This window comes from Rhinopithecus bieti, unplaced genomic scaffold, assembly GCF_001698545.2.
Source record: "Rhinopithecus bieti isolate Rb0 unplaced genomic scaffold, ASM169854v2 scaffold_21649, whole genome shotgun sequence".
NCBI lineage: Eukaryota > Metazoa > Chordata > Mammalia > Primates > Cercopithecidae > Rhinopithecus > Rhinopithecus bieti.
Genome location: NW_016811584.1, coordinates 5,386,624 through 5,413,544, shown reverse-complemented (window position 1 = coordinate 5,413,544; position 26,921 = coordinate 5,386,624). Strand labels below are relative to the sequence as shown.

Genomic DNA, 26,921 nt, shown 5'->3' with positions numbered 1-26,921 from the left:
GTGCTTCCCAGGTGAGGCGATGCCTCGCCCTGCTTCAGCTCTCACTGGTCGGGCTGCAGCAGCTGACCAGCACCGATTGTCCAGCACTCCGTAGTTTATACAAACAGAAATTTGCTAATGACATTGTCTTGAGTAACATTCTTTGTGTTTGAAATTTTATGATAAAAGAAAAAAATCTTAAAATGTAGACTTTTATGATACCTTGGCTAGTAAAATTATTTGAAGCGGGTGACAGACTGATTTGATATCAGTTGCCAACGAGTGTTAGCATACAGTTTTCATGTGGCTTATTTTCAATTAGAAAAGAGTCTTGAAAGATACTTACAAATTAGCTTTATTAACTTTCCTGACAAACCTAAAAGTCAACACATTATCTTCTAACAAGTTTGGAGGAGTCTCTAAAATGCAGCCTTTAGCTATTTATGTAGTTTCTCCTCACTATTCCTCCTCCAGTGTTTGCCTTTTATGGCCTCACAAAAGAGCATAATCTGAAATAATTTCTAGGATGCTGAAGATATGGACTCATGGAATGTGTTCTCTGTAGTACTGACACAACTGGCTTTTCTCAGTCTGTTTCTGACAAGGCAAGAATCTTCCATTGAAATACGGAGAAAATAGATACAAAATACAAATATTTCTATGCATTACCTGCCTAGTGTCCACTCTTCTAGATTGCTATTCATATTCTCTTTGTTGAACACATCTCAGTCTGCTCCCTAAGTTGCCCCTAGTTGTCATCAAACAAAAACACCAATATTGAAAACAGTAAAATTGTAAATGCAAGATAGAGAATGGAGAAGTATTAGCTGTTTCCAATAAAATGCTACCCATCAGTAATATGTAGAAAATACACTTCACTGAAGACCTTTTTGAAATAATGATTAATTACTTTTTAAAGGAATTATTCTAGAGATATGCTAAGCTACTCAGCAGTAATTTAAAGTTGGCAACCTGTTAACAGATTCCCGTCTGTTCCACTGAGGTTGGCCAGCTTCTGTTGGATAACTGTAGTCATAGAGTTTGAAAGCAAAGTGCAAAATGCCATGCTTAAAATTGGAGCTGTCGCATTAAATTATGTCACATTTGATGACAGGTCACAAGAGAAAGTGATATATGATTTTTACAACATGAGCTACCAAAAGCATGCTTCATGGAATTCTAGTAGTCCACCACTGTTAGGAAAGAAGTTAGTTTCTGTTAAGAGAGTCCAGGACTTTTTTTCTTTTTTTTTTTTGAAGCAGAGTCTTGCTCCTTGCCCAGGCTGGAGTGCAATGGCGCGATCTCGGCTAACTACAAGCTCCGCCTCCCAGGTTCACGCCATTCTCCTGCCTCAGCCTCCCGAGTAACTGGGACTACAGGTGCCTGCCACCACGTCCAGCTAATTTTTTTGTATTTTTAGTAGAGACGGGGTTTCACCATATTAACCAGGATGGTCTCGATCTTCTGACCTCATGATCTGCCCACCTCGGCCTCCCAAAGTGCTGGAGTCCAGGACTTTTAAAGGAGAAGTAAAAACAGAAAGGAAAGGTTTATCTCTTGTTGTGGACAGTGTATTCACAGTGCATTAGAATGTGTGTGGAGGAAAGAGGTATTCTATAGATAGTGATATTAGTCTTACCAATTTTAAATTGCAGCCTAGACTAGCATCTTAAAAATGAAACATTAATTAGGTTACAAAGGGCATGATGACAAAGCGTAGTGGAAAATCTGGGGGTGATATTAGTAGCATATCTGGGGAAAGTGGTGTTAGGAATATTTAATACATCACCTTTCTTCATCTTTAATACACCACCTTTCTTCATCATACCTACATAGACTTGTTACAGGTGAAAATATAATCAAACAATGGAGTGGATAGATATGAGCTGTACTTAAATAGCTGGACCTCTTCCTTTTGATTGCCTGCTGCCTCCTGATAGTTCTATCTTAGAGACTGCTAGGGAATGTTTTAATCAGGCTTTTGATTAGATAAGTCCATTGCCTCATCTCTCTGCCCCATCTTGTCCCCCATTCCCTACACTTGCAGAACTGCAGGCGACTTTCAGAATCTCAATAGATTCTACAAAGTAGACATCTCCTCCAAAATATTAATATTGGTCTACTAGGCACTCTCACACAGGGCAATTTATGTTGACTTATTCTGCAGTTTTTTTAGTACATTGAATTACACTTTGAATGTATAGAAGGTATAATTCATTATAAAAAACTAGGATATGCAAAAAGAAGATCCCTGGGGGGTAACTATCAGTTGTTATTGTAAACAAATCTCTATAGACTCTAATTTTTTATTTAGAGGACATCAGTCCTGACTTCATGTGAGAAGACAATATAGCCGAGTTTACTATGCATAAATGTTGGTGTCTATCAATATGGGCCTAGCTGGGGTCATGTAATGTAATTTCTATGCCCAAATTAGCTATGGAATAGAGTGATGACAAATTCCTTGGGAAGGTTGGATGAAAGATCTTCTATGATAGAACTTGCTTAAAAAGCCAGTAAATGTGAGCAGATTTCCAATTTTTGCTCCAATACTTTTACCTTCTTCATTTCTAATCACTCTTTATAATTCTCAGCCTTCAGTATCTCCAGACAATATTTTTCCTTCCATTGAGTCTTAAACGTCTTACTTGTCTTTCAAAGCCAAAATCTTGTTGGGCTCAACGTTTTTTCTCTTTCTGTGTTCCATGTTGCTTTTAAGTCTTCATACTTTCCTTGAGGGAAGGGGGCAGCTCATAGTTTTACAGAATTATGTAAATCATCTTGCTGTTGATCAGAAGAGAAGAATATTCAGTCTGTTAAAAGCTTCATGATAATGTGAATGTATTTAAAGACAAACTGTATATTTAAACATTATTAAAATGGTAAGTTTTGTGTTAAACAGGTTTTATCACAGTAATCTTTTTAAAATCAGAATTCAGTATCCAAACACAAAACATTCATAAACCTAGGATGAGATTCTCAGGCACTGTGTTATATCTGCCGGATTACAGGACCCAGCAGTCTATGCAGTGACTTTCAAATCCTATTGAGTGATCAGCTGCCTGCTATGCTATGCAAAGAGCTCTCTGCTCCTTAAACATTGTTCATGCAATTCAATAACTACTTACTGATCGATGCAGGAGGCAGATAAGGGGAGGGTCCTGGAGAATCTCCGATCCACCCTCACATTGGGAGAACAGGGTGAAGCCACGGGAAGTCCAGCCCCTGTGCAGCGGGGAGGAGCCTGGCCTCTTCAGCTCTTGTGTATGGCTTGGAATTCAATGTGTGAGATGGGGGCCTGTTAGCAGGATCCCCTCTCGCTTTGCTGAGAGTTTTTTTCTTTTTTTCTTTTCACCCAATAAATTCCAATTCTCTTGTCCTTCAATGTGTCCACATTCCTAATTCCCCCTGGTCGTGTAACAAGAATTTGGTTTTGGCTGAACCGAGGAACAAAATTCTGCAACATTACTAAGACACATGCCACGTACAGGGTACTGACCCAGGTGGTGTGAGTATTTCCCTGGTAGCCTTACACACAGCCTTTGGCTACCTCTTACTAAAATACCCATGAAAACACAAAAAGCAAAAGGAGATTCACTGTAACATCTGTTAAGCTGAAAGCCAACCTAAGTGTAGAATTTGGGAAAGACTGTTGCTAATTGTAAAGCAGAGAGACTGCATAGAGGCATCTTCTCAGAGATAAGCATATAGCATTTCCTACCTTCAGTCTATATATATGAAAAAAATATCGGGAGAGCAGGAAAAAGCAACCAATGGTGTGTTACCTTCAAGTCGTGAATCCCAACAGAGTTTAGAATGCAGTAAAAAGATTTTCTACACGTAATTATGATTTGTGATAGAAACACATTTTTCTCATTCAATGCTGCCTTTGTCTCCACATGGGCCTGGTTCTCCAGGCTTCTGCAGAGTTTATATATCTATGGGTTTAAAATGCAGTGCTGTATTTGAACAGATTTTAATTTCTGTTTTATTTACTCATTTTTTAAACTATACTGTTTATTTAATCCTTTAAAATTATAATAAATTCAACATATTATGACAAAATAGTACATGCAACTATAAGCCTTAATATAGGTATACCTTACTAAAGTGCTGTGTGGATATAACCAGCTCAAAACCACACACTCCCATGGTGAAATAAAAACAGTCATCCTTCTATGTACTCGAGGATATACTCATCGTATAACAAAATCTGTGCATACTCAAGTCCCACATTTGGCTCTGTGGATCTGCAGATACCAAAGTCAGTCATCCAAATACGGAGGTATCATATTCCCCAATGCTATATTATTAATCCATGTTTCATTTTTTAAAAAATCCTCATATAGGCCTGGTGCAGTGGCTCACACCTGTAATCCAGCACTTTGGGTGGCTGAGATGGGGGATCACAAGGTCAGGAGTTCGAGGCCAGCCTGGCCTACATAGTGAAACCCCGTCTCTACTAAAAATACAAAAATTAGCCAGGCATGGTGATGGGTGCCTGTAGTCCCAGCTACTTGGTAGGCTGAGGCAGGAAAATTGCTTGAACCTGGGAGGCAGAGGTTGTGGTGAGCCAAGATGCCACTGCACTATAGCCTGGGCAACAGAGTGAGACTCCGTCTCAAAAAAAAAAAAAATCCTCCTCATACAAATGGACACTCACAGTTAAAACACCTGTGTTGTTCAAAGATCAACTGTATACTTTCAATAATTGAGTAATTATCCTGCAGTCTGTCGTCTTGCACATTCTGACATTTTGCTTAAAATGTTCTCAAGTGATTACGTTTGTGTATATTTAATTTTTCTAACCATATAGTCACCTGTTTGAAGTTCAAGTCCTCCCTTGATTTGCATCTGTTCGGAGCAGCTAGTCAAGTCTTTTGCATCTGAAGGGCATGGATGGCAGAAGGACTGCAGTGGATTACCAATGTCTGCCACAGGCTCCAGAGAACAATGATCAGAGGCAATGTCCCACTTATTGCTAATTCTGGTTATAGGAGTATAATACATGTTTGTTGATTATGGGAAGAGTCACCAAGAAAGCCACATATTTTTCTTCTACCTTCCTATTTATATAAACTTAAACATGTGATCTTACCTTCAACTTAATTTCTGATGTCTCTTCTTGAAATTTATTTCCTAAAGTTTTTAGTAATGATTTTAAATTACTTAAGACTGCTGCATTAAAATACAGCAATCATATCACTGTTTCTGTAATAAGACTTGTACTGCCTTAATCGCTAATGGTGGAACAACTGAGTTCAGAGAAGAAAACTTAAAGAAAATTAAACACCCCCCCCCCAAAAATTTTGAGACAGAAGAACCTGTGCCAGAGCATAATTTGACATGTTTGCGTTTAAAATCAAACCAGAGGTGTCAAAACCCATCTGTTTAGTTAGGGCTTCCAGTGAGTGATTGGCAACTTTCAGAATCTCCTCTTTTGGAAATAAAGATTCTAAGCCTTTAAAAAAAAAAAAAAACTCAAAGTCTGCAATAGTTCAGGAGAACATTAAAAATGAACATGAATAGCAACAAGGTGAGAACATGGCCCCCATGTTGTCTGTGGATGGTTTACACATGGTGGCCGGGAACACCAGAGCTTGAGTTGGTGTCGGTGCACACATCTGTTCCAGAGCACAGTGTAGTTAATTTCAGTCACTAGTGTTTTGATTCACAGCTGTTACAAAATAGGGATTCCACTTTTGTCATGTTGGCTACAAATATTTCCTCCTGGCAGATGGGATTCTTCTTTCTGAGGCAGGAAATAAAATTCAAGAGGGTAAATGAGAATAAGTAAGGAGCTTGGGTAAACTGATCGGCTCGAGTCCCTCTGACATGTACTTGAGGTGTTGAGAGCCAACTGTCAACAGAACTCCTATGTGTGCTGAGCAAAGTGTGAGCATAGAATTCCAAGAAGTTACTGCTGCCTGGTGAGTTAATTTTTTTATCTTCCATGGGTGTGTTAGGTGAGAATTAGAAGTAAGAGTATTACTTTCAGACATGTCTTTGTTTCAGATGTGGATTAGAAATATGGTGGGCTGGCTCAAAATGAATCCCTCTTTAATAAATACTGAAGAGGTTTAGGAAAGCTAGTTTACTTTTGGATCCTGAGATCCAAATCAAGAAAGAAAAAAAGGAAATAAAAATTGACATCCAAAGAAAATATTTGAAGATCAAAGAGCAAAAATTATTCATTTTATATGTAAACACACATATGCATATGTGCATACATACTTACATATTGCATATATTATAGCAATAGCTATCATAAAATTATATGTGTGTATATTCATAAATACATAACAAATTGCAAATGTAAAGTTTAATACAAACTATATGCCAGATGGTATCTTCTGGGGTCCCCTCCTTTACACTAAGTCTGTAAAGGAGGCCTTGTTATGTCTATGTCAGGGTTAAGGAAACTGAGGTCATGCAGCTATTCAGTAGTGTGCTGAGGTATGAGGCGGGCCCATCTGATTCTTTCCATTCCCCAGCCTCTTTTCTCTTTCATTCTGAGGGAAGGCTTAATCTGCAGTTGGTGTTTTGCATTTCAGTTGGTAATTTATGTGCTCTAATAAATAAATAAGCAGTTTATTCCCCCATCACAGTACCACCACTGTGTGCCATGGTCCTCTGTATTCACTGGTGCTGTTCAGATATGTCATATCATGCAGAAAACCGCATGTGCTCTTTCTCAGGCAACATCTAAGGGGTCTAGTAAATGCAAGTCTTCATGTAGTAACCATGTTTTTTGAACTCATTTTTGGAAGGCAGCATGTGATGAAGGATTTTTCAGTCAATTCCAGGTATAGGTAACAGTCTGACATATATACTATGGATGTAAATAAAATACTGGGACCGGGCATGGTAGCTCATGCCTATAATCACAGAACTTTGAGGAGACAAGCCAGGGTGGATCCCTTGAGCTCAGGAAGTTCAAGACCAGCCTGGGAAACATGGTGGAACCTCATCTTTACCAAAAATACAAAAAATTAGCTGGGTGTGGGTGTGTGTCTGTGGTCCCAGCTACTTGGGAGGCTGAGGTGGGAGGATCACTTGAGCCTGGAAGGCAGAGGTTGCAGTGAGCTGAGATCATGCCATCGTACTCCAGCCTGGGCAACAGAGTGAGACCCTGTCTTCAACAAATAAGAAAATAAATAAATAAGATCTCCAAATAATTAGATAATTTATAGAAAGTTTTTGTGGCATAGATGATTATGAAAAATCAGGCATATATGCTTTATCACACACTGTTACAGCATTGTACAAGTCTTCGGGTTAGTAGTGATTAATGGGAAAGCTATAGTCTTAAAGTGGAATGTAGTGGAATTTGAGCAATTTCTTTTGATTAATCTTACTGATGCAGAATATATGTATGCTTCTCTTTATGGAAGCTTCTCTAGAAAACTAATTCCATCCTGTCCCCTGCTGCATCTCAGGTATGACACTTCTCTCAAGGTCTCTACACAAATGGGAAAAAATATTTGAAAACAAAACAAAACAAAACAAAAAACGTTATTTGAAAAATTGCCTTACAAATGGAAACTTGGGTGTTTGATTTTTCAAACTGGTAAAATACCCAGGCTTGACAGTAATGTGTGATTATGTATTCCAGGCTACACTTCAGTGCCCATACAAAGTTCTTCCTGAGTTTGACTATACCCAGTGACCAGGAATGCAAACTGTTTTCTTTATGGGGTTTTCAGACATTCCAGTCCCCCAAGGCTCTTTCTCTGCCATGTCTGGGCTTTCTGGAAATTCCAAGTACGTCCGTATGTCATGTGGTTTCCCAGAAGCCTTGGTGTGTCTGTCTTATTTCAGTACCCTCTCCCAGCGTCATAACTCACTTTATCAAAGCAACTCACTGCAGTGGTGTGTACAAGACAGCACAGCTAACTTGTCCACCATGAAAGCCTCTGAGGGATAGGAGTGGTCTCTGGTATTTTTGCCACAGGTTTATGGTATTGTCACTTAAGTTATACTTATTTGTATATGTTATGACAAAATGTACCATGTATTTCAAAATTAGTAATTAGCAGCAAAGGAAGAATGATTGCATCATTAAGCATCCCTTTAATTAGAAATGGTGTGTACCAAGAATTATTCAGGCATTACTTCATTAAATTTTAGAGATGGGGAGACAGTCAGAACACATGCTTACATAGCTAGAAAGTAGTAAAGCCACAAAACCAAGTTTTTCAGATTCCAGAAGCAGGCTTTTAACCGTTATTTAACTATTTTAACTCCCTGATAGAACTTCATGTCTTTCTAGTGGGTGGGAAAAAAATAGAGAATGCATGCATTGTGATTTTTCTTACCCTTTGATAAAAAAGTATTCATTCCCTAATGTAGAGCAGCATAATTTATCACATTAAAGAAAGAACCGTTGTCTCAATTGTGAACTCAGCCCAAGAATAAATGTTGCCGAGCTTACCACCCTCTTGTAGAAAAGCAAAACCATAATTCATCGGTAGTGAATTTTGGTCTGTGTTGTAGTTTGTGTGTGGTCATGGCAAGTATGTAACCTGTATATATAAATGAAATTTCTGTCTACTTATTTTACTTTCTCTCTGTCTACGTCTTCAAGCATAACAGATAAACTCACCAAATTGACAATGAACTTTATTTTTTTGCTCACTTTGACGTAATGTAACTGCAGTGAGTTTATTTTTTTTTTAAATAGTCTTAGTCTGCATTCTAGTCACATGCCTTCCTCTACCCTATTTGCTTCTCTCTTAAGTTTTCTAAATTGCTGACTTAGTGTATGTTATTATCTAATTCAATGCTGTCTAACCAAACTTTCTGCAGTGCTGGAAATGTTTTGCACTGTTCTGTCTACTAGCCACGTGTGGTCATGGAGACTGAGGACCTGAATTTCTGATTTTTGTTAACTAAAGTTTTGTTAATTTAAATAGCCATGTGTGGCTGGTGGCTACCATATTGGATAGCACAGATCTAATTAGCTTTTGGCAGCTGAGGTGATTCTTGAGCACAAAATGTGATAAATGAGATCTTGAAATGTATAAGGGAACTTTAAGTTATTTTCAAGTTCCAAAATTTGGGCTATGTTCAAGTGTTCTAGAATAAAGGCATTCTTTTAACAGCTGACTTTTAACCACTCTTTTCCTAGGCATTCAAGAGACCGATACTTGTAATCTCCTTTGTAACAAAGAAGAGCCAACATGGTGCTCACCTGTCTGAGACTTCCTTTTGGTCAGGGTGTTTGTGCAGGTCTTGAATGATTCATTTGCTTCTGAATCAGCCAAATGTGAGTGCTTTGTATTTGCCGTATTGGTGAGAAGTGGCAAAGCGGTGAGCCAAGAAGCAGCCCTAACTTGGTTCAGCTTTTCAGATTACATAGGGGTGCACAGCTTGCTGCTGATGTAAAGCATGTGGAGAGAGCCCATGGAGAATTATTTTTCTTTCGTGATTGAATGCTAGTACTTGGTAGTATGTGGAAAAACAGCCTCTTGCTTGTACAGGCCAACAGCTGTTATCTGAAAAAAATCGTTATGATAGAAAGCACACATTTTTCATGTTTTCTGTCAGATCTGTCAGAATATGTTCTGTGTGAAAATATGCATGTTTCATCTGAAAAAAATGTAATTAGAAATTTAATGTATTTTTAAAGATTTTTCTTAGTGGGAACTTGGAGCATACCATTTTTTTTTAAGTTCTGTACCAGCACAGTCTAAGAGAAAATAGGTCACAAATGTAATTCTTACATTTAAGTAGAGAAACAGGCATAATTAATTTAATATAGTTTATCCGACCCAATATATGTAATATATTTTAAAATGTGGCCAGTATAAAACAAGAGGTTTTGTGTTAGGTTTTTTTGTTTGTTTGTTTGTTTGTTTGTTTTGTGCTGAGTCTTTGAAATCCAGGGCATATCTAACACTTAGAGCACCCCATTTGAGCTAACCCTGTGTCAAGTACCCAATGACGATGTGTGGCGATTTGGCTACCCAGTTGAACCGCATACACTGTAGAAGCTTATTCCTGGCATAGTGTTTGAATCTATATGTTTGAATCATAGTATTTGAATCTCTGTGGGTTGTTTGCCACATGTAAATGATGAATTATCAAATGCCAAGCAGAGATCTTCAGTTTATCTGCTATGTTACCTGTTGTCAACTGAATTTAGTCTAAAACTTTGATAAAGGGGGAAGACAAGGTACAATAATATGGGGACATTTATAAGAATATACTTACTGCTTAATGTTTTCTAGATATTTTGGTGCAATTCAAGTTTTGTTTAAGTTGTGGCAACGTATGAAGGTATTTTAAATGCTAAGTTTATAGGAAGTTTGCCATTCTTTCCTCTATTTAAATATAAGAGCCATAAAATTATTTTCCTGTGAACTACTTTATTTTTTCCTTTGCAAGTCAGAGATTATCTTGTGTGAATGTCCTTGTTGTATTCTTATAAAACAAGCCTATCCCAATTAACTTCAACTAGTACTTTGGTCTTTTTAATAAAAGTTTACTTCACTATTACATAATTTTGTCCATTTAAGGCAAGTTTTGAAAAAGGAAGTTTTGTTGGGTACATTGTATGGGACTGTTTTCAATTGTTGTTAGGAAAATAATTTTTGAAAAGATTCTGCTTCTTATATACTATAGTCATACGATTTCCTGAATGCAGGTGGAAAAAAAAATACACACAGGCTCTATGTGAATCACAGATAGTTGGTTTAATCAATATATAGTTTTCTTGTTTGTTTGTTTTTGAGATGGAGCCTCTTTCTGTCACCCAGGCGTCACCCAGTCTGGAGTGCAGTGGTGCAACCTCAGCTCACTGCAACCTCTGCCTCCTGGGTTTAAGCAATTTTCCTGCCTCAGCTTCCCGTGTAACTGGGATTACGGGCACACACCACCCACCTGGCTAATATTTTGTACTTTCAGTAGAGATGGCGTTTCACTATGCTGGCCAGGCTGGTCTCGAACTCCTGACCTCGAGTGATTCGCCCACCTTGGCCTACCAAAGTGCAGGGATTACAGGTGTGAGCCAGCGCACTGGCCAATACATAAGTTCTTAAAAGTGAGACACATAACCTAAGTACTGCAGTTTCAGGTGGAACTTACTGACTGTTTTGGATTGTTTAAGCATCCTTATATAAAGTCTAGTCTAGAGACTCTTGTATTATTAGTTATTTGAGTCCTGAATTTGCTCCTTTAAAATTGGTCTGAGCCTCTTTTCCTTGAGTATAAGTAATACAACCTTGCACCAAGTGAGGACTCAGTAACTGTTGGTCAGGTGAATGGATGCTATGAGTGACTCCAAGTCCAAATCTTTTTACAAACTCAGGATTGGCTCAGTGTATGTGTGTAACTCTACAATTATATACAGAGAAACAATATGATAGAAAATATTACATTGTTACTGAAACACCAGGGTTCAGTCTAGGTCCTTCCGTTCGTTTCACGGAAAACCAGTCTCTGAGACAACAAGTATTGCCAAGGAAGAAGACTTTAATCACATGCTGTAACTGAGGAGATGAGAAGTCAGTCTCAAATCCATCTCCCTCACTGACTAAAATGAGGGGTTTATGTAGCATAGAAGAAATGTAACCATGTGTGGGAAAACAGGAATTAGGGAGGGGTAAGGAAGAGAAGTTGATCAACAGGAAGTGAGTGGTCTGTTAGGCAGTCATGATGGGTGAGGGATGTGACATCTCATTGTCCAAATACAGTAATCTGGTGAGTTTCAGCTCCTTGATACTATCTGGGAGGCCTGATGGTTGGTTTCTTGAGAAAGGAACTCAGATAAGACAAACATAACTTTCTCATGTTTTAAGACTGGGAGAATCAATCTCTATGTTTATTCAAAGAAATCACAAACATCAGCTCTATGGGACAATTGGGTTGGTTTCAATATGCAGGAATACATACATTTTAAAAGTATATAATGTAGGAAACTATATGTATGACATGCAATATTATGTTTTTTCTTAATTATATATTTTCTTTTTAAATTTGCTATAATTTGCAGAAAGGTCACAACAAATAAAGAAGGTTTTAAAAGTTGAATTAGTTTGAAATATAAAAAAAAAAACAGTTCAAATATGCCTTTTAGGGAACAGTATCTCAGCTGTTTCAGCAAGACTGTTTTTTACATGTAGAGTTTTTAGTATAAACCAACTATATCTACTTCTTGGGTTCCATTAGTAGCAGGGGATCTATGATTTCTTTGGGAAAAAGCCTAATGGTTTCACATCTCAAATGATACCTTTGTTTCCCCCTTGACTCATGGGAGAGCAAGAGCACAATTAAATTGATTTTAAATCACATTTAGCATTATGTATTGATTAGATACAAGTGCTCTGAAGCAAATGTCACATTGTTCAGCATTGGATAACAGAAGCAATATGAGCTTTCATCTCTGTTAAGTAATTCAGCCAATGTTATAAGTCATGAGAGTGAGATACACGTGGCCGGTAAATGGCTCCCAAACCTTGTTATTGAAATACAGCCTTCAATTCAGTTTATTAGCTTGTTCTTTGTTCTCATTTATATTTTATTACCTTGGAATACAGTCATAGGATCCTGGAAATGGAGTTTTCTTTAAATAAATTGTTCCTAAAGTTTTTAAAGTCTTTCTTTAAGTGGTGTCTAGGAGCAGACACAATGTCGGCCAGTGTAGGTTTTGAGATAAGGGAGGGCAAAAATCTTCCTCTGAGTTGGCTGTGATAGCATCTCTATGTCTCTAACTTGATTTCTGTCATCTTTGTTTCTGGAGAGCAAATTGTTGGTTGTGATAGGGATGGAGTGGTGGGGGAAATCAAGGGATGGCTCAGAAGAGTAGAAGCTGGGTATATAAAGCCTCATATTGTTGAAAATGATTCTCCCCAAAATAGTTGCCTTTTCACATTTAGGGACAGAATAATAGCATTAAGAGGGAAAATAACTCAGCAAGTGACCTGTCCATCACTCCCAGTCTTTTGGAGGTTCCCACAGGTTCTACCTGTGTATATGAGATTCAGAAGTGGTATGATGGTTAACACCCATTCCTAGCTACCGCAGCCCTCTGGGGAAAAGAATGATTCAGCTATTTAGCTAGTTTGTCCATTTCTGTTTCAGCATGTCCATTTGACACCCAGCTTGTTCTTCATTTGTAATCAGTTTCTTTCTCTGATTATACTGTCTTGCTCAAATTTTCCTCCGTTGTAGATACTCTAGTGTCTGAGCAGATACTCTATAGCCTAGCATACCTCCTTGATGAGGCCAGAGGCTCAGTCATATTGGGTAGGTTGGAAAGTGCCACAGATGCGGCAGCCAGGCTATCTGGGTTCAATTTCTGGCTTTATCATTTAGGAGCTTTGAGATAGTAGAAGATTTTCTAACCCTCTCTCATACCATTTTCTGATCTCTCAAATGGAGTTAATAGTAGGTCATTGTTTCTGGGATAGCTGTGAATACCAAATAAATTAATATATGTAAAGTGCTAAGGACAGTACCTAGTATAGAATAGATATTTAATTAGCATTAATAAAAGAATCCAGTGGCACTTGAGCTCCCTTGTTGGATCCACCCCTCATTTTTGTGTACATGGTACACAGAAATGGTGAGGAGGGACAGGTGCATTCAGGACAATTGTACCTTAATAATGTGGGAGAATCATGAGATACAGATCCTAGGGCATGTTTCCTGAAGGAGTCAGTAGAGTATATATATATATATATTTTTTTTCTGAGACAGAGTTTCGCTCTTGTTGTCCAGGCTGGAGTGCAATGGTGCAATCTTGGCTCACCACAACCTCAACCTCCCGGGTTCAAGCAATTCTCCTATCTCAGCCTCCCAAGTAGCTCAGGTTATAGGCATGTAATCCCAGTAGCCACCATGCCCAGCTAATTTTGTATTTTTAGTGGAGACGGGGCTTCTCCATGTTGGTCAGGCTGGTCTGGTATTCCAACCTCGGGTGATCCACCCACCTTAGCCTCCCAAAGTGCTGGGATTACAGGCGTAAGCCACCATGCCCAGCCCGAGCATATTTCTATAGTAAAGAATTAGGAGTAAAAAAGAAGCTACCAAGTCTTCCCAACCTAGGGCAGGCATGAGGGCAGAGTTAGAGATTGCCTAAAATTTTATTCTTTGTCATCTAAAACATGAATAAGCCAAAGTTCCTGGCCCCAAGGTGACTAAGGTCTAATGGGAAAGAGACATGAAAACAGGCAGTTATAATGTATAGAGGAAACATGAAACTTGGCACTTAGGGACACATGGGGAGAAAGGCACCTATATCCACCCATGGAAAGAATGGAAAAAAAAAATCAGGAAAGGGCGCTGAGATGCGCAAGAAAGTAGGAGGCTATCTAAGCTGATGGATAAATAAAGGAAGGCATTACAAGCAGAATGAATGAACATCATGTACACAGGCCTGGAGGTAAGAGAACTTCATGAAATCCAGAGTGGCTGGAGCATAGTGTAGGTGAGGAGAGAAGTGGCAATAGGTGAGTTGGGCTTAAGATTGCACAAGACCTTCAACTCCACGGTAAGATATGCAGGGGGTTCTGGTGACAGGAGGAAGCCTTGGAAGAATCTTGAAAGGGAGAGGTTGTGGTCACATTTGTCCCTTAGAAATGGAGGTCTGGCTGCCTTTCAAAGAACTGAGGGATGTGAACAAGACTGTGGTTGGGAGCTTCTGCTTTAATATATGCACACTCCTGTCATTGTTTTTCAAGGCACTCATGACTTTGATGTTCCTTTAGCTTAAAGCCATATATAGTCTGCTCCTGGCATTAGATGGCAAGATACAATTGTAACACGTGTAAATAAGATTTTGCAATCCCGTTCTGTAGACATTCAAACTGAGATAGATGCATTTCCAATCTTTTGCTTCTGTAAAGAACACAGCAGAGAACAACTTTGTACATACATCTTTTAGGCATTTGTCCAATTATTTCCTTATGATAAATTTCTAGAAATGGGTTTGGTGTTTTAGGGCTTTTAATATATATGGTCCCAGAACAATTTGGATGCCTGCAATCATGGCAGATAAACAGGTGCTGAGTTTCGTGGCCATGCTGAAAGTGCAGACGTAGATATGAAATGCACAGTGAACAGTCATGCCTGGATGGGCACACATGCCTAATTTTTGTTTGGGTTTCTTTATACCAGTGGTTGTCTCCACCGGTTGCAGTAAGACTCTACTGGATGAGGACCTAAGACTGACGGGGTGTTTGTCTATAATGACAAGTGCTTGACTGTAGCAGCAAATGATGAGCAGCCCTAGGGAGACATCACCACCCACTTGAGAGAGATCCTTGAAGGGTTTATGACCCGTTTGAATCCTGATCGAGCATTGCTGTCTTGACCCTCCGGGAACCAATTGTCTGGAATACTTGCTCTGTCAGTCTGAGCGATGTGCTTAGAATCCTGGGAGCCCAGTTGTTTGTAAAACACAGAGTGAATTATCAAGAAGACTTAGAGATTGGAAATATTTTATTGCCAGATTTCACGGCCATTTGCTAAATGTATTGGTGAGATCATGAGAGCCAGCATCCAATATGTTAGATTACCACAATTGGCTCTAAGTTATTATTTGAACATAGGGGGAATTAATTTTTAATTTTGATGATAGCAAATAAAATGGTTTTGTCTTTCCTATTTGTCTTTTTTCTACATTAGGAGCATTTACCTACCACATATGATGCAAGTATTTTTCAAAGTTCTGTAGAAATATAAACACACATATAAATTGTTCACTAGTAGCCACAAAGTGTGTGTCTAATCTTCTGTGCGGTTTCTTAAACTGTGTCTGGAGGGGCAGAGGGTCTCACAGGAGGTGACGTATAGCTAGAATAGATGTAAGAGCAAGGTGCCAGAGCTGGCTGGCTTTGTTCTGATTGCTCCTCTTTGCTTTGAGATCTTTTTGAGGAAAGGCAGGAATGCAGATGGAATAGGTAGAGTCTTATGGTTTTCGGCTTTCTGCTGCTAGTTACTCACCTAACTTCCTTTCCAAATCTTAATCCATTTCCCATGGTATAGATTGTTCCACAGTTAAAAAGAAAGGGAGGTCTGCTTGCCTCAAGCAGTTGGGTTAGGTTCATGACTACAGGTTAAGATAGAGCACTGTTATGATTAGTAGTTGCTTTGTTCATTGATCATATTCTCTATTTGTTTTTCTATCCACTTGTAAAGAATGTCTTGTTAGAATCCTCTAGTAGTGGTTCAGATTGCCAGGGGTCTCTAGTGAGGAACAAGGTATTTTCTGCACACAGGGAGGCTGCTCTCAGCTGTTTTTAAAAGCTAATGGCTGGAACACTCAGCCAGAGAACAATGATCACAAAAGCTTCGATAAATGTGTAAATGGTTAGCTAAATTAGAAAAAAAAAAAGTAGAAAATCTCCTGTATAAGTAGGTGAGGGGAAACATCAATATTGCTCATTGAACAGTCTATTCTTCTAATTTGAAAAGAACAACTATTTGTCATGGTTCTCGTCCTTGAGATGGCAGTTACCTAATTCAATGCATATGAAATTCAAAAGGCTTTACTAAGGGACGGTAATTTTCCTGGGTTGTTGTTAAAGTTACTGGGATGAAAGAATTACTTCGAGCAGATAATGGATGGATTCTTCTATTTTGTATTGAGGTCCTGAATCGACTAATCATGCTATGGTTATTCATCAGTGTGTTACCTTATAATTTGAAATTAAAGGCACCATTTTCATTTATTGCTGACTCTAGGGATAATGCTGGTTCCAATTTGTGAAGACTGTGACTTGGGTGGGAAAACTTCTCCTGGTAAAAACCGCAGCATAAATCAAGAAACACTTTTGGCTCGGAACAGGTCATTGTATACAGGTAGGGCACAATCTAAGAAGGTGGGGCACAATCTAAGAAGATTGGCACAATCTAAGAAGATTGATGGTCTTTTATGTAATCTGTATCAAGTGTATGGAATCTGAAGTTTTCATATCTGTACTCAATAGGATGATTGATATGGTTTGGCTGTGTCCCCACCCAAATCTCATTTTGAAATGTAGCTCCATAATCCCCAGGTGTAGTGGGAGGGACCTGGTGGGAGGTAATTGAATCATGGGGGCAGGTTTTTCCCATGCTGTTCTCCTGATAGCTAATAAGTCTCACAAGATCTAATGGTTTGGTAAAGGGCAGTTCCCGTGCACACGCTTTCTTGCTTGCCGCCATGTCAGACATGCCTTTACTCTTCCTTCACCTTCCTCCATGATTGTAAGGCCTCTACAGCCATGTGGAAGTGTGAGTCCATTAAACCTCTTTTTCTTTATAAAGTACCCAGTCTCAGGTATTTCTTCATAGCAGTATGAAAATGGACTAATACAGTGATTTTGTTTTGATCTTAATTGATCAATGTGTTAGTTGCTCAGTCTGCCACTCTTATCCACATCCCTGTCTCTGCTCATTCCTGCCTTACTCTGTGTTCAGTGCCTTCCCTTTACTTTCCAGTAGACTTCATTGCCCATGCTCCCTTACAGTTGGATAGGCTCTAGGATTGACAAGCATGGTGGCTAGGCTGAAAATCAGAGGACTGGAGCAGAAGGAGGTTGGAGTTCTCTTTCTTGCTTCTTCCCTGATTGAGGAAGCACTGCATTTGACATTGATAGTCCTTCCTCCATGTTTTAGCTCTCACAGGGCTCTGGTATCACAGTGGCCTCCCCTTGCCCTTTGAGGGATGCCATGACCTCCTGCTCTTGCTCTTGTCTGAGTGCCTCCACCTCCCTTGTTGGTTCCTTGCCCTGCCAGCCCCTCTATTAATAAGCCTTTTATTACAGTCTCTTCATTTGAACCATTTGAGTTGAATTAGGTTTCCACTGGGACCCTAAAATGGGTCATTCAGTCAGGACAGCAGAGACCATCTCCAGTTGCTGACGACAAACTGTTTTACTTATCCATTCTGCTTTTAATACTTGTTACCTTAAAACATCTGGCTGTGGTTGTCTTTTACAAGAGTCTTCTTTGTTCTGGAATGATAAATAGGAGGGTTGGCTGGTTTGGAGTTATCATATTCATTCATAATATTAAATATTTATTTAGCACCTACCATATGCAAGGCGTGGTCTCCACTGGAGTTGGCAACTATAGCTCTGGGCCACATCTGGTCCTCTGGCTGTTTTTGTAAATAACATTTTGTTAGAACATAGCCATGCCTGTTTATTTATATATTTATTGGCCATGGCTGTTTTTGCCCTGCGGTGTCAGAGTTAAGTAGTTGCACAGCAGAGATTGTATGGCTTGCAAAGCCTGAAATCGCTACTATCTGACACTTTACTGAAAAGGATGACAGACCCTTGGACTAGATTCTGGGAATATATTGGTAAATAAGGTGGGCACCCTCTGTCATCCACTCCTGGGGACAGAGCAGTGAACAAAACAACTTCAAACCCCTTCCCTGGTGGAGCACATTTTCTTGAGGGGGATAAAGAAGGCGGTAAAGAAGATGGGATATGAAACATAGACTGTGTTATAAAGGGGTAAGCTCTAGGGAGAAAATAAATCAGGGAAGAAGCATAGGAAGTGTTGCAGTTGGAGGGTGCTGTGACAGGTGCAGGAAGCCTGGGGATGACCTCTATGAGGAGGAGACCTGGATCCTCATTTTCCTGGCATTCACTTCCTGTTTCCCACCTCTTGTCTCTCTCTTCTCATTTATATAATTAACATTGCCAGATACTGCCAAATTGAAATCTGGAAAGTAAGAGTGTTACTTTTCGATTACTGTGATCATGGAAAGCTGAGGGAAAACATAACCTTGTGAAATTCTTCTTCTAGAAAGTGTTTTTACATTTCTCTTCTTCAGCAAAGGGGAGATGTGGGTCACAGCACAGGAAATGTTTTCCTCCAGCTTCATCCTTTAGTCAGCAGTCACTACTACTAGTAGCTCTGGACAGACGCAGAAAATACTGTTAAGGGGACAGTGTCCATTTTTAAAATATTATACACAGTAATGACCATTCACTCTGGAAAAGGGTGAGAGGGGCAGATGGAAGCATGGTTTAGGACAGGGTTCCCTAACCCTCAGGTCATGGACCAGTCTGTGGCCTGTTAGGAACCTGGCCACACAGCAAGAAGTGAGCAGTGGGCAAGTGAGCAAAGCTTCATCTGTGTTTACAGGCGTTCCCCATCACTCCATTACCGCCGGAGCTCTGTCTCCTGTGAGATCAGTGGCAGGATTAGATTCTCATAGGAATGTGAACCCTATTGTGAACTGCACATGGGAGGGATCAGGGTTGCCCACTTCTTATGAGAACCTAATGCCTGATGATCTGTCAGTGTCTCCCATCACCCCCAGATGGGACCAGCTAGTTGCAGGAAAACAAGCTCAGGACTCCCACTGATTCTACATTGTGGTGAGTTGTACAATTATTTCATTAAATATTACAATGTAATAATAATATAAATAAAATGCACAATAAATGTAATGCACTTGAATCGTCCTGAAACCATCCCCGTTCCCCTGCCAGCCCTACTCCACCCCCATCTGTGGAAAAATTGTCTTCCATGAAACCGGTTTCTGGTGCCAAAAAGGTTGGGGACTGCTGGTTTAGGATATAGATGAATTTATTGCCATCTCATGGTCAAGTTCTTATCTGTTCTGTGTTATATGATAGGAAGTGCCCTCACTTGGTAATATTTGCATCCTGTTCCCCTTTGAATGCAGAAATTAAGTAGATCCTTGCTGTCACGTGGGTCATGATTACACACATTTGGAAACATTTCAGGAACAATTGTGTAGTCCAAAATGTAAGTGTATTCAATAAAAGCGTAACATAACATGATTATCCTGTAAAGCAAATCTCCTTCCTGGTCCCTTCCACTACACTAAATACCCTGCTGGCAGGCAGAGGACACTGATTGAATTTTATTCTGAAGTGTCCATTGTAGTTTGACTCTGTATTGTAAATCCTCTTTTGCCTTGGTTTATGATGTTTGAAATGTCTTGTACTGTCGAAATTTAGCTTTATATCTACATCATTATTTTATTCACCAAAACCTGTTAGATTAAAATGTAATAAATTTATTTTAGCAACAGAATAAATTTAGAGGAGAATTTAAAACCCAACTCTGAAGGCATTTCTAGTTGCTAGATTATTGCTCTGTAGCTTTCATTAATTACATTTTAAAAAACAAATTGAAAACAAAACACTTTCATTGAAAAAAAATGTATGTAAGCCATTTTATGTCTTAGGTTATGCTGACAGATGTGTGAAGAAACTATTTTAAACATTTCAAACTATAATACTTGTATTGCATATTATTTAATTTATCAAAAGTTTTAGTGACAGTCTAAACTCATTATGAAGTTTAAGGGGCTTAATAATAGTAATTTAATTTGGAATCTTTTGGCATTTAAAAAACCCTCTGGCCACTTAACAGAATGCAATAAAACATAATTATAAAATACATAGCATGCCTTCATATTTCTGCATTTCCAGGGTCTGTTTTTCTGCTTTAATCATCTATTGAAAACATATATGAATAATATGAAAAAGATTGTTTTCTCTTTTACTCTGTTTTCTTGCTGTGAAGTGTTGACCTGCTCTTTGGTAAGTATTAAGAATGAAAATTACAGGGATATATTAGCACAGTAGAAACAGTCACCTTTGTATGACCTTCAGAAATATCTAGAATGCTCATAATCATTGAATTACTTTAGTCTTATTTGTCGTCTAAGAAAAATAGAAAAGCCTTTCTACCCTTAAAAAGATTTGAATCTGTTGAAGGTACTGGCACAGTAACCAGGTTTGCTAAATAAAGAAAGCAGTGCACCAAGATATCATCAGCCAAGTAATATAAGAAGAGGGTTAAAAGTGATTCCCTTAAAGGAAGCAAAGAGCTAACAAGTAAAAAAATGAATAATCTTCAAGTAATCAAATCAAGCCGTATATTGGACGCATTTGTTCTTTTTCTGCCTTTTGTTCATAACCGTTCTTAGCATAACACTTAATTTAGCTCCTTAATCCCTTTTCAACCACAACAACTCTGTTGTCAGTTGCTAGTAACTGGAATTCTTGAGAGGCAGTCTGGGTAGTCATTAAAAACAGGGACTCTGGGGTCACATGACCAGGGTGTTGGCTGTTACTAGCAGAAAGATTTGGGGCACATTACTTGACCTTTCTGTGTCTCACAAGTTTGTTATGGGGAGTAAATAAGTTAATACTTCTAAGTACTGAGTTTACTTGTATTTGAATGCCTGGCATATCCTAATACAACTAGCTATTTCTTATCAGCATCATGATTATTGCTTCTATTGTTAGTAAGATTTCATTTCAACAAAGGATTCTAGATCTCAAAGCAGGGTTGAAAAACTGCCCTACACTGGTGTTTCTGGCAAGCTTGGGAAGTCATGCTCTTTCATTTCTTTCAGCCCTTCTCATTAGCCAGGGGGAAGCTTTCCCACCTTTCTAGCATTTGCTAATCTTCCTTATAACAAAGCATGGGCAGGCCCCAGGCTCAGAGCCTCAGGCAGGGATCCCTTCCAGCAAGAGTTTAATATCCTTTTGTTTCAAGGTTAACAGGGTTAGCTGTCTATCTGTGGCAAGTGATACTGGTTTTCCATTCATGGTGAAGATAGAATGTTTCCGTTTAAGTCAAAGTACTTTAAGGAGGAACTGAGCAGATGTAAAGAAGACAGACCCCGAATGCTGGTACAGGAGGCATGGGGATGTGAGGAAAACCATGAAGATCAACACGACTGGGGATCTGCTCCCTGGGATCTCTGCCTCTCCCTGTGGAGTCTGGAGACCTCAGTGTGCCCTGGCCTTGTTTCCAGCCTGCAGTGCAATGTTGTACCATTTACCAGGTGGTATGACCTCCGTGGGCTTCATTTTCCATGTTCTGTTGGGGCACTGGCTCACTGAGGTCTCTCTAACGAGATTATATGGAAAGTGTCTCATCCTCAGGAAGTACGCAAAATTGCCCAGTAGGAATGTTTTAGCTTTAAAATTCTCATTTTTTCTTTATTATGCATGTGGTTGGCAAAGTGAAAATAATGGGAAAATTTAGTCAAGCAGTTAGACGCTTGACGTTATGTAGATATCATCACTGACTATGTATTTCATGAACATGAAACAGTGATTCCCTGTGGTGTCCTGGAAGCCCTGCATCCCCTTGAGGGAGGAGGTGCTTTGGGCCCCAGTAGGAGATAGGGCCTTAACAATTTGGTTTTAAGACATTTTATATACTTTACCTCTTCGTGGGATTTTTGCAGGGAGTTGGAAGTAGGAGAAAGATGGGGAGAATGCTCTACTTCCATACAAAAAAATCTAACTCCATACCTAAAATATTGAATCTTAAGTTTCCTGTATGTCTTTGTTGCCAGTCTTCTATACAGTCTTTCTGTTCCTTTTATTCAACATGTGACATGTTTAGGGAACATTCCAGTTAAACATTGTATTTTTTTCATAATTCAGATGGTTCAAATTTGGGATATCTTTTCCTCTGATCATCTTTTATAATTGTTGCAGTTTCTGTCTTTGTAATTTGATAATCAAGGGGACAAAAGTAGTACATCCTCCTCTACCTCCTTCTTTATCAACTATAATGATTATTTCTCAGATTATAGTGTTGTGACTGCCCATGTGATCATGTGATTTTATTTATTAATCTTTTCCCAGTCTAACAGTGCAAGTGCAGATTTCAAAGAAAGGCGGCGAGAGACAGTCTGGGTGAGGTATCAGAAATAACACATCATATCAGTTGTGGGAGCTGAATTCTTGTTTTTCTTGTCCAGTGCCCTTGTTTACTAACCGGGTGAACCTGTAAAAGTCAGTGCATCTCTCTGGACCTTAGACTTCTTGTTAATAAAGTGAAAGGATTATGCAATATAATGTTGGAGATGGCCTCCAAGGTCAAAAAGTTGATAATTCATTTGTGCCTGTTGACTCAAACTGTAATTGGGTGTAATAACCAGTCTTTCCCTGTGACTCTTGGTAAGTTAATGGGATGTCACATGTGATGACACATGCAAAACCACCTTAACATTGTAGTGTGTCATGTATTATAAGTATTTATGAAACCAATGTGATGTACTGCTATTAGAAAAAGAGACATTTTAGTCCTAATATACTCCAGGATCTCTTGAAATACACAGATCAGGAGTTCCACACATTGAGCAAGCATCATAATTGCCCAGAAAAGCATAATGAAAATAAGCTATTGGGCCCACAGCATTTCTATGGGCTGCACTTGGACAAATGTGTTTCTAGAAAATTCCATGAGAAATTCTGCTGTGAAATGAGAGTTGAGAAGCATAGATGAATATTGCTAAGGTCTAAATGTTTGTGTTCTTCCAAAAGTTATATGTTGGAATCTAATACCCAACGTGATTTTATTAAGAGGTAGGACCTTCTGGGAAGTAATTAAGTCATGAGGGCTCTGCCCTCATGAATGGAATTAGCACCCTCTTAAAGGAGGTTGGAGGGAGCTGCCTTAACCCCCTCTACCATGTGAGGATGCTGCAAGAAGGCACCATCCTGAAGCAGAGAGCAAGCCCTCACCAGACTCTGAAGCTGCCAGCACCTTCATCTTGGGCTTCCCAGCCTCCTGAACTGTGAAAAATAAATTTCTATTATTTGTTAATCACCCAACTTAAGGTATTTTGATATAGCAGCTTCAATAAACTGAGACAGAAATCATATTTTAAATATATACAGAGAGAGGAGGTCCTCAGATTTCAGCAGTTCTCCTACAGGCTTTGGAGTTCCCCTGCCCCTTAGTTCTGGGATCTTGTGCAAGTTTTGTAATCCCTCAATGCCTGATTACTCATCTCATATGTGAAGATAACCTTTTAGGTGGCTGAAAGAATTTTTTTGTTTTTTTGAGACCGAGTCTTGTTCTGTCACTAGGCTGGAATACAGTCGTGCAATCATGACTCTCTGCAGCCTTGACCTCCTGGGTTCAAGCAATCCTCCGTCTCAGCCTCTCAAGTAGCTGGGACTACAGGTGCACGCCACCACGCCTGGCTATTTTTTGTATTTTAGAGATGGGAATTTGCCATGTTGCCCAGGCTGATCTTGAACTCTTGAGCTCAAGTGATGTGCCTGCCCCAACCTCCCAGAGTACCAGAATTGCAGGTGTGAGCCACTGCAACCTGGCTTGCTGTAAGAATTTAATGAGGTAGTGCCTGTCCATTCTTCGCAGGGTGGGAACCACGTAGTAAATATTATTATAACTGTTGCTTGGAGTTGGGGAATCCCTGAGCCTACACAAAGGAGAGAAACAAGCATGTTTTCGGTATCCCTGATCACATGGATAACAAGTTCAAAGACCTTTTACTGTTTTCTTCAGTCTCATTAAAATTTGTAGCTCTGCCTTTATGCTGGCCATATCATTTGATTTAGTGTATAATTGAACATGTTTTATTTAATAAATTAGTTAAATAGTGATCATTATGATTTGGGTTTCAGTTGAGTCCTTGAGGCAATATTTGCTGATATAAAAATATTAGGTAATTTAAAAAAATTATCAGAAAGATTAAAATATTAATATATTCCTCCATTTCAAATTTGTATCTCCCTAATTGTAATTATCCATCTTTCTTTGTATGTTACTTGTAATTTTAAATAAATTATAGCACAAGTTTTATAGAAATCTTTTCATTTTACTTGATTGGATGTTTTTGGGTCAGTAACTTTATCATTTTTTAAAGATTTATGTGAATGTCTGAAATTGATACCAGGAAGATAATTGCTACCCAATTCGAAAGTAACATTCAGAGCATACCGTCTTTCTCCCGTTACAGTGATTGGACGAGGATTAATATTTGAATTAAAACAGAGTAAGATGCATTATGTTTAGTGTTACACCTGTTAAAATGCACTTTATTAGCCATAAGTTATGATGTAATTGAAATCCTATTTTTTTTTCCTCTCCAGTTTTTTGTCACTTGTTACTGCTTCTTTTTGGTTTACTTTTGGCACTTAAGCCTGATTTTCAGGTTTTTGTCTTGAAAATATTTTCTTAACCACCACCTAGTCACAATAGTGCTTCCACCATCCTGTGCCACCCCCATCTGCCCCAGTTTTCCTTCAGAGAGTGTGCTTTCGTCTAGAAGCTTATGTAAGAATAAACAAATTTGAAATGAAGAGGAAGCTTAGTGTTGTAATTGGTTTTATACATAAACAACGGAAGAGTGTCAAAATACTTGGATAGTTTTCTCTGAATTTAAAAAGTTTATTTTAAATGATGTAAATGTGGGCTGGATGGTGCCTAAAGAAACTCACTTTGGAGGAATTTCGTGTAGGAGAAATTAAGATACAAGTTGTCATCCTACGGGGAGCGCTTTAAACTGAGGTAACAAAAGAGCCCCCAGTGACTGTGGTTTTGTGAGAGTTGCTATTGTGCATCCTCTTAGGTTGTTTTCCTATTTTTCTTCCTGATAAAACCCTGTTTTGTGTAGGCACCTACCCCATCCCGTGTGACTGAAGAAAGATGATCCCGCCCTCAGAACCAGGAGTCCATCCTGGCATGAAAAGACCAAAAGTCGGCAACCCCAAACGAACTATGGTAATTACAGTGTAACCACCACTGGGGAGAAACAGCCTCCCTCAGTGTCTCTGGAACCTTCCATGGTATTTGTGTGGTTTCATTGTGTCTGTGTTGCTGTTTGAGTTGGGCTGTTTGCTGTTCTGGTCATGGACCTCTATGTGCTCATGACACAAATTTCTGTATCTTCCTGTAAACACAGTTCTGCACATTCCAGAAAACCTGATACATTTATTTGGTCCCACCTTAATGTGAAGCACTGTCTCTGCCCTTTTACTGGCAGTCAGTTATCCCAATCTATACACCGTTCCGTCATCTACTCTGTTCAGTGTTTATTTTCCCCTTAAAAACATCACTCTGTCAAGAATGTATACTCTGTTGCAGCAAAAATCAATTTTACATATTGATCAGAGCTTGTCAGCAGATCCTTTGAAGGTTTACAACATACCAGTTTGTTCTGCTATACTAGTTGGGAAGCTGTGGTCAACTCCTGTAGAGTGAGGGTGATGGGTGAGTGGGTGGGCGGATGAGTAAATGAGCAAATGAATGAATTAGTACTAAGAAGAAAATCCAAAGAGATTATGGTAGGCTGAGTGATGGCCCCCAAGTACGTCCATGTCCTGATTCCTGGTACCTGTGAATGTTGCCTTATGTGGCACAAGGGACTTTATAGATGTGATCAGGTTAAGGATCTTAAAATGGGAAGTTATCCTGGTTAAGGCGGGTGGGTGCAGGGTAGTCACAGGGTCTTTGTAAAACGCAGAAGGCAGGAGAGTCAGAATCAGCAGAATCAGAGAGCAGGCCATGTGACAACAGAGGCAGAGACTGGAGTGATGCAGTTGGGAGATGAGGGAAAGAACTACAAACCAAGGGGTATAGGCAGCCACTAGAAGCTGGAAAAGACGTAACTCAATTCTCCCCTCCGAATCTCTGGAAAGAATCAGCCTGCCAACAACTTGACTTTAGCCCAGTGAAACTGACTTTGCACTTCTGGCTTCCAGAACTGTAAGATAATGTATTTGTATTTTCTTAGCCACTCAGTTTGTGATAACTTGTTACAGCAGCAATCAGAAATGAATGCAGAGAGTCAGAAACTTTTAAAAGGTGAATTAATGAGTAGTGAAGTCAAACCGGACTATACGACTCTGCTGACTCGGAGTCCAGTGCTCTGTCCATCGCATCATATGGTCAGGATTGTCAGTCATTGTGGTCTTGACCCCTCTGATGAGGTTTATGTGTTGTGACAAGGCCCAAAGGAATAGGGATTTGGGTAGAATTTGCTTGACCTATTTCTGTGTTTTGTAAGTTTTGTTTTGTTCTGTTTTGTTTTCAAACAACTGATTTCTTTCTGTGAAGGAATATTTATTTTTCACCCCCCAGATGCCTTTCTTTGCAACTTTTCCTGTCATTTCATTTGGTTGATTTCTATTTCATTCTTGATTCGGTGCTGTTTCTTTCACAGTAAGGTAAATAAAACGATC

At 39.2% G+C, this 26,921-nt stretch overlaps 1 protein-coding gene across 6 annotated transcripts in view; it reads left to right on the top strand.

The window, feature by feature from the left end:
* Positions 1 to 26,921, top strand: part of FHIT (fragile histidine triad diadenosine triphosphatase) — a 1,104,604-nt gene that overhangs the window by 475,447 nt on the left and 602,236 nt on the right. The gene's annotated exons all lie outside the window — the stretch shown is intronic.